A 9,061-nucleotide genomic window follows, 5' to 3' on the forward strand; every position below is an offset into this window, starting at 1 on the left:
TTTGAATCAATTGATGTGACATTGCAACTTTTCAGAAAAATTGAGGTAGCAATAAATATGTCCTCCTTTTCCATCTTGTTACACTAAGGACTAATGTGCTATGCAACTCTTACATTAGCATCCTCTACTGACTGCATATGTGGACTTAGTATCACAAATTGTTCACAGAGAAATAGAGAAAAATGAAGTGAGATTTTTACAAGGCAAAGATCAGGTATGAAAGAACAGCACAGAAGGTGATACAATTTATCACACAGAAATTAAAAACTAGCCAAGGAGATTTAGAATGCTAAAGGCAATGAGGAATAAGCCTACTTGATTACTAGTTCTTCAATAACCAAAAATGGTTCCCTCTAACAGTCACCGGTATACCTTAGTTATTATTATTATTATCATTTATTCCTTCCATTTGGAGTTATTTCTTCTCTTCAGTCACAACTGTTAATTAGCCTCTGCATTTTTGGTGCCATGACTGAGCAAAAAGATTTCAAATCTTACTTAGACTACCTGTCTCATTGTGATGAGCAGTGACCACTGAAATGCCTGGAAGCTTTGAATTTCCAGTATTAAACTTCACTTGATATCAAAGCACATTTCTGGCATTAATTACCATGACCTATTAACAAAACATTTCTTTCAACACTGTATTCTAATATGGGTAAAGCACATGAATTAATTAAGGACTATTGTCAGGTATCAGTATGGAAGGGCAATTACATTTTCCAAGTATGGGTTGTTTATTTTGCATTTACTAACTGTCTTTTTTGCTAGTCCTGGCACTTGAACTGAAGGCCAGGGAACTGTTCCTGAGGTGTTTTTTGTTTTGTTTTGTTTTGTTTTTTTTGCTCAAGGCTAGCACTCTACCATGTGAGGCACAGCACTACTTCCAGTGTTTATTTTCTGTTTATTTGGTACTGAGGAATTGATTTCAGGGATTCATGCATGCTAGGCAATAACTGTACCATGAAGCCACATTCCCAGAGACTTAATGACTTTCTTAAGATAGCATTAATTTTTCATTCTGTTACTATGTATTATAATTTAGGCCAGGTGGTAGAAAAGGAAGTGGAAAACAATACTAAGTCCAATAAGGCTGACATTCTTGTCACATCACTAAGCAAGTACAGTGTTAAGACCTGCAGGACACATAGGGGTGTTACATGTGACATTATTATGTAAAACACCATTAACAGTCCTCTTCTGCTTCCACTTTCAAGGTCAAGAGCCAAATATCTAAGCCTTTTTATTGATTGTTTTTCCTATGAAGGAAGAAGGAGGATGTGGAAGGAGATGGTGGGACAATATGTATATTGGCTCCCTGCCCACATTTTTTGGATTTTTAAAAAGTGCTACTGATGAACGCCCATTTACATCTATTTGACTATACTATCTGCACAAGGTGCAGATAAATGAATGCATTTATTCTGGTGGATAGTCACATATATTAACAAAATCCATTTCTGGAAAAAAAAGATACTAGGTAATAAAATATAAAGTATTGACTATAAAATGCTTTCTTCTCTTAGCAGAACAAAATGGAGTATTGAAATGATTACTCCAGCTTTCTATGAGATTTTATGCTGTCTAAGTATCAAAATGTTCTCTAATTCTTGTAACATCCAAGCATAAAAGACATGATTTGAACATCTCAGTAGTTTTAGAAACAAATGTACATAATAGCCTCCTTCTTGCAGAGACATATGTGATAGCCAGTATGATTGACTGTATTATAGTTCTCATTTTTTTCCTCTTTATCTCAAGTGTTGCATATTTTGGCATATTACTCTATGTCCTGCATCAGCTCCCTGTAGGTGAGATTTAACTCTACTCTGCAATGTGATGGGTCATGTGACTTACTTTAGCTTACAAAAATGAACGAGAATTGGCAACAGATTTCTATGCAATTCTCCCTGTCTAACAGCTGACAGCTGACTTGTTTTCTCTTAGCTATAAAAATAGCATATTTCCAGAGGAAATCTTCTTTCAACTTATATACTGAAAGAACATAGCATATGAAATTGAGGCAAAACTCAAATATAGCCACATACATATAACACAACAAGAGTTAAGCTAATATTAGAATATGATATTGAGAAGTTAGTTTCTTACCATCCTTGTATGCTTTTATGATTGTTGACTGTAGCACACAAGAATTTAACAAATACTAAACGAAAACTAAACAAATAGACAACTTTTCCTGTTTGATGATATTACAATTTTTATAAAGAAGCATTCTCCATGAGATCACTTGTGGGGTTATCTTTTTTATTATTCATACATTGTGATTGAGATGAGGAAAAACAAAATATCTAGATTTCTTCTTCTCTTTTCCTTTTTGTCTAGTGTGAATTCTCATCCTTTCTCCAAATTCTCCTATTAATAAAGGAAGAATGACACATTGTGGATATCAAGCAAAAGGCTTTAAATCAAGAATTTCATTCTTTTAGAAATAGGTGAAGTAAATCAGAGTGCCTCGAAGAAGAATAAAAACATGATTTTTTCTCCTGTTTGGCTTCCACCATAGTGTCTGAACATGACTTTAAATATGTAATAAAATATTTGCTTTGGCTAATTTTTTTTAAAAATTGTTTTTTTTAATATTATTTTATTTTATTTGAGAACATACTGTACAGAGGGGCTACCTGCCCATGTAAATGTAAAAAATTGTTTTTTAAATAAAGATAATTTTAAAAAAAATTGTTAAATAAATAAATCATAATTTGTTGTTCGCTTTTGGCAGAAATGAAATAAGACTGCATTATCATTGGGTGAGTTGAGAGGCTAAATTTTATCAGAATCTAAATATAATAAAAATAGATGATATAAAAATAAATACCTTGTAAGTACATTTTTAACATGACATACCCACAGAGACACTTTTTTCTTCTTTTCCTCTCTACACTGATTCAATTTCAATAAGCAATTCATGTAATTCAAATAGCTGTTTCCGAAATAGATTAGACACAAAAAGTTAGAAAAATAAAACCAGTATTGGATGGTGCATTCTTTAAAAATAGCAGTCAAATAAGTATTAACCACAATTTCAAAATAATAGCAGTTAAATGCTCTTGAAAAGAGAAGATTTTAAGTAGAATGAATAAAACAAATGATAGTGCCAGAACTGCTTCAGGAGCTGCTCTCTGGTATTTAGGGTTTATAGTACATGACAATGTTTTAATCAGGATTAATTGCTTTCAGGGACTAAATTTCTTTAGTTATATTTTATTGTAGAAATATGTTATTCCAATTTAATGAAATGATAACAGTTTGTAGTAGAAATAACGCTACACACTCATTGTGGTACGCATTATATATTATATATATAATTTTACAAACATATATATATATATATATATATCTGCATATATATGTTTATTTTTAATTTTGGTGCATGGGGCTTAAAATATGGACCTGTACACTGTCCCTCAGCTCTTCAGCTCAAGATTAGTCCTCTACCACTTGAGCCACTGCTAGTTTTCTTTTGGCTCATTGGAGATAAGAGTCTCGTGGACTTCCTGCCTAAGCTTGCTTTGAACCATGATTCTGAGCTCTCAGACTCCTTAGTAGCTGGTGTTGCAAACATGAACCACTAGCACCTAGCTACATAATTATTTTTTACATATTTATGAAATATTAAGTGGTAATCCTATTCATTTATATGTTGTGTAACGATCAAGCTACATCATATCCATTAACTTCTGCAAGTAACATTTCTTTTTAGTGAGAATGCTCAAAAACTTATCTTCTGGCTATGATGAAATATATATATATTCTTAACTATAATCACCTTGCTTCTTGTGGTATACAATTAATATATTTACTTTTATTCTGCTAATTAAAGTTATATAAAACATAAATTTTAAAGTGAAAGAAATTCACGGTTCCATTACTTTTTTTAAGAAGACAATTATACCTTTTGTTTTCAGTTATATTTCTTTGGGAATGTGTACTATTCATTGATTCAACTGTTAAAATTGATAACAATTACATTATATCCAGTTGATTCAAACTTGTATTTGAAAATTGCACACAACACAAATATACTTCCACTTTACTACATAATTAAAATAACATTAAAGCAAAGATTGGTGTTAGCCATTCATGTGTACAATCCTAGAAACCCAGGAGGCTAAGACCTGAATATTTTAGTTCAATATCAGTCCAAACAACAAAATGTGAAAACTTATCTCGAATTATCCAGCAAGAAGCAGAAGGTGAGAATGTGGCTCGAGGAATAGAGTGTCATCAGCCATGAGCAAAAAATACAAGGTAGACCATTAAACTTCACGTTTACAACACAACACAAAACAAAACACAAAAACACAAAAGTATTATGAACATCAATAATGAAGACAAAATAGTAGAAAAGATCATGAGAAATGTGTAAACATCTGGAAGACAGAAATCATTTGACAGAAATTTGATTCATGAGAGGGAAAGGTTGCAGGCTCATTTGTAGAATCTCATTGTAAGCATTTGTGTTGAAACCTGGCTATTGGGTAACATGTGAAAGAGTACATTGGATTACCTGACATAGCAGACATTGCCTGTGACTATGTACCATCCCAGTCTGCAAAATCTAAACTCATGCGAGTTAATTTAAATAAAAGCTCATGTTCGAGACTGGTCCACCCAGACTGGGGTCTTTATTTTGAGGCTTCAGACCTGTGTTTTGTTTATAACCATTCCTGTTTTACACCCCTTCCTTTGTGCACCTATGCCTTATTGAGCTGGCACCAGGCCAAGGCTTTGAATTTGACTCCCCTCCTGCCTTAATCCCTCCATTTCTCCAGCTACAACTCATTTCACATGCTATCTCTGTCTTTACATTAGTTGTTTTCTTACTAATCCCCACCAGAAAACTCTTATATTCATGTAAATCCCACCATAAATAACCTAGTGAAAGGAGTGTTTATTATTTGCTGAGGCTCTCATCTGTGGTTTTGCTCCCAAATAAATCTGTGCTACACGATCTCATTTTTCTTCATGGCTTTTCAGTCTGACAACTGATTGATTTGGTTTGATGTAATCCCACTTATCCAGACTTACTTTGGAAGTTTGACCAAGGAGCCGTCATGTTTCTCCTAACTCTTCCTGTAACAATCTCAAGGTATCTGGAATTACATGGAGGTCTTTGATCCATTTGGAATCGATTCTGATACACTGATATATATAAGGATCTAAATTCGGTTTTCTGTATACTGCCAATTCTACCAGCACAATTTTTTTTTCTTCCATCCTGTGTGTCTGGCTTCCTTGTCAAAGATTATTTACCTATAGGAGTGGATTCATTTCTGGATCTTCAATTCTGTTGTATTGTTGGAATTCTGTGCTTCCATTGGAAAGAATGCCATTACTCCATTCCTAAACAAAAGGAAAGAATGGAAAAAAATGATATTAAGTGAAATAAGCCAGATCTAATTAAATATATGCTGCACGGTTGTCTTCATTTGTAATAACTAGATATGTCTATAAATCTACAAGTTAATCGAATAGTTAGTAAAAGACATACAATTACACTTGGATATGATTAACTAAGAGCACTCTAAGCATTCACATGGCAGGAACAAGGGAAACTATTCTTAGGAGAGGATCACAATGTCTCCATACCTATGTGCATATGACCATATAAATATCGCTTATTGCAATGAATTCTAAGAATCAATCATACATGTGAAATGCATCTATCTGTATATAATTTTAAAAGATGTCATGAAAATAACCAACTTCTCTGTAAACTCAAAAGCAAAATTCTAAGTTTAGAAGATAAAATTGAAGAATGCTTTCAGCACATAAACTTAAACACATAGGGAAAAATGTGGGAGAGAAAAGATAAGATGAAAAGTAGAATAGGTAACTATTGAAGAATTCATAAACTATTTCCAAAAGTATACAAGAGAGCTGGGGTACATCTCACTTGTAGGACTAGACTAATATATACAAAGCCATAGGTTCAATCCCCATGAGTTAATAAATAGTAGTAATGCAATAATTACCTGAAATCAATGCTTTCATATTAGAGAGGCCTGAATCCTAAAACAGTAAATAAATTATTCTCAATGGTTGTATCCAATGACAAGTAACTACAAGAATGAAGAGCAAATATTTTCTTTTTCTAGCCTTTCCTTTCCTTTTCTGGTTTATTCTTTTCTTTTTTCCTTTGACACTACTGGTGCTTGAAGTTGCTAATGCTCTAATCACTTTAGATTATTTTTCAGGCTAGGCCTACCTTGAGGAATGATAGCTTACCAATGGCTTCCACAAACGTGAGATAACAGGGAAATTTCATTATATCCAGCTTTCTTTGTTTTTGTAGTTTCTCATGAATTTTTATTTTTTAGAACTGGCCTTGATATCAGTCTTCTAAATCTCTGCCTTCTAATTAGCAAAGTACATTTCATCTCAAGCTTGGACCCACACTATATTTCAGTTTAACCATTCAATATTGACTTCAGTTCAACCAGCGTGAACTATTGGGGAAATATATGGACACCTCACTCCCACTGACAGGCAGTTCTAATGAAGATGAGGAACGAGATGAATACGTGAGGAATGGTATCAGTTGCCAAAAAAGAGAATGGAATAGGATCCAAACAATTTCTTCTTTGGGCTGCCGAAAATAATCGGCTTACTACAGTTGCAAGACTACTTTTCAAAAAGGCCACTCATGTGAATACTAGGGATGAAGATGAGTATACCCCTCTTCATCGGGAAGCCTACTGTGGACACTTAGACATTATCCATGAGTTGGTGGCACAAGAGGCAGATATTCATGCAATAATTGTGGATGGCTCAACACCCCTGCACAATGCTTATACGTGGAATAATACCAGAGTGTCTTCTTTCTTACTGCATCATGATGCAGATACCAATGCCCAAACGTAAGGCCTCTTGACTTCTTGCATCTTGCTGCTGGGAATATAGATAGCAAAGATATGCTGGATCACCTTCTGTTGACCCGTTATCTCAAACCAGGTCTAAAGAACAACTAGGAAGAAAATGTATTTGATATTGCCAAAAGGATAAGTATGTATCACTACCTCTTTGAAGTTGTGGAAGGCTGTACAAACTTTTCCTAAGTCATAATGGTTCTGTTAAGCTTTGCAAATTTCAATGTGCCAGTCCATTCTTTGGTCCGTACAAAATATTTTCACAGTACAAATTAACAGCAATATCTTACTGTAAAAATTCATGTATTCCATCGTATTATTCCAACTCAATTGCCTGACTTTTATGTCAAAATGTATTCAAGAGTTTTTGTATACATTTATAATAATTTCTGCAGTTTGTGATTTTTTAAATCAGAAATAATTTTAACTTATCTGTTGAAATGAGCAGTACAGAAACTAAAGGTATTTCTGAGAAAAGTATATTTTAAAATATTCTATATTCTGTTGTTTGTACAATTTCCATAATCTATTCCATTCTCTCCTAGATATAATACATTGAATTCTACATCGTTTTATAATATATAGGTTCATTAATAAATGTGTACTTTAAGATTGCATTCCATATAGAAACAGTTTAAGATTCCTTTTTTCCTAGGTCCTTATACTATTTTATTTCTTTGGGATAAAATGACAATGTTATCTAATTTAAAGAGTTTTGTAAAGTTTATGCTATTTAAAGGCCTCCCTAAGGTGAAAACTTAATATACTGATGTCAAACTTACTTTCAATTCTATTAATTATATGTATGGTTACACTCGTATTTTTGTAATCAAATTTTTAATAACTTTTTTCAATTCTTGCATCTAAAGAATGAAAAAATTGGACTACTTCACAAATTTTCATATCATCCTGTATTTCATATCATCTCTGTATTGTTGTAATTTTGGTATACGTGCTGCTGAAGCATGTAGTATCTTCTAAATTTAAACAGTTAATGATGCAATCTTTAAATAGGCATATATCTTTGGTTGCCTATTTGTAACAAGGAAACCTTATTGTTCCTAACAATGCTATTGATCTTATTTTCCTAAAATTCTATGTATAGTGGAAAAAATTTATATTGTTCGGTCTATTGCTCACATTTGCAATTTTTGTGTCAATGAATTTTTTTTCATTTTAAATTTGATCATACTTTGAAGCATTTATAGCCAGGTCCAAAGATGATGGCTTTTTCAAATACTTATTTATCCAACTGAGTTAGCTTTGTGGAGCTAATGGATTCAAAGTAAGCCTTGCTTAAGGGCTACTTAAAAAATTCTGCTGCATAAAATTTCCGAAATGAGATCTTACTGGTACAAATGTCTACCTGACCATTTAGTCTTCTTCCATGTAGCAACAGACCAACCAGAATATCTATCCCTGACAGCATAGATTGCCTTACTGAAACAAAACTATTATTAGTTACAAGGGATCATAGAGAGATGAACAATTCAGACAGAACTGTTCAGAATAGAAGGTATTTTATCAAAATACAATTATTTATTATTCCTACCATTTCAAGAGTAGCTAAACCAAGGAGAAAAAATTGTTCATATGCATGATTACCTAATGTCCTGGCCTGTCAACCATCCAACCAGGCAGGAACTTACACTACTGCCTTTCTATCACCAAATATTCCCATAGCTCCAGGATAAGTCCATATGTTTCTCCTCGTTAGTAGGTCTTAAATTGGTAATGTTTTAATCAGAGTTTTTCCTCGTGCGTCCAGGTTGTAAATCTGCAAATAGTAAAGCTTTAGTTCTAACTCCACCAAACACTGAGGTAGAAATAATGGAATAAAACTTTAAAACAGAGTTGCCTTTGATACCCTAACCACAACAGAACAATGCAAAACATGTGCCATTTTTATTATATTATATATAGTTATAAATTTTATATATATATGTGCTGATTTTATATTTCACATAGTGAAACTTACTAAAAAAATTGATAATTTGACAAAAAATTATATTTATTTATTCCAATAAATAGATGGGAATATAAATAATTAGGTTTAGAATATATATTAGAATATAAAAAATATCAATGCAATGTCTTTCATACAAACTTGTGATACCTTCAAAATGCTCTTGGTCTTCTGAATTCACATGGTAAAAAAACAATTTCGTTTT

The 9,061-nt window shown here is 32.7% G+C and overlaps 1 pseudogene; it reads right to left on the reverse strand.

Moving 5' to 3' along the window:
- Window positions 1–7,763: 7,763 nt before the first annotated feature.
- On the reverse strand, window positions 7,764–7,857 carry LOC138807191 (U6 spliceosomal RNA; annotated as a pseudogene).
- Window positions 7,858–9,061: the final 1,204 nt, after the last annotated feature.

Source organism: Dipodomys merriami, unplaced genomic scaffold (assembly GCF_024711535.1).
Source record: "Dipodomys merriami isolate MVZ:Mamm:240054 unplaced genomic scaffold, mDipMer1.0.p SCAF_414, whole genome shotgun sequence".
Lineage (NCBI taxonomy): Eukaryota > Metazoa > Chordata > Mammalia > Rodentia > Heteromyidae > Dipodomys > Dipodomys merriami.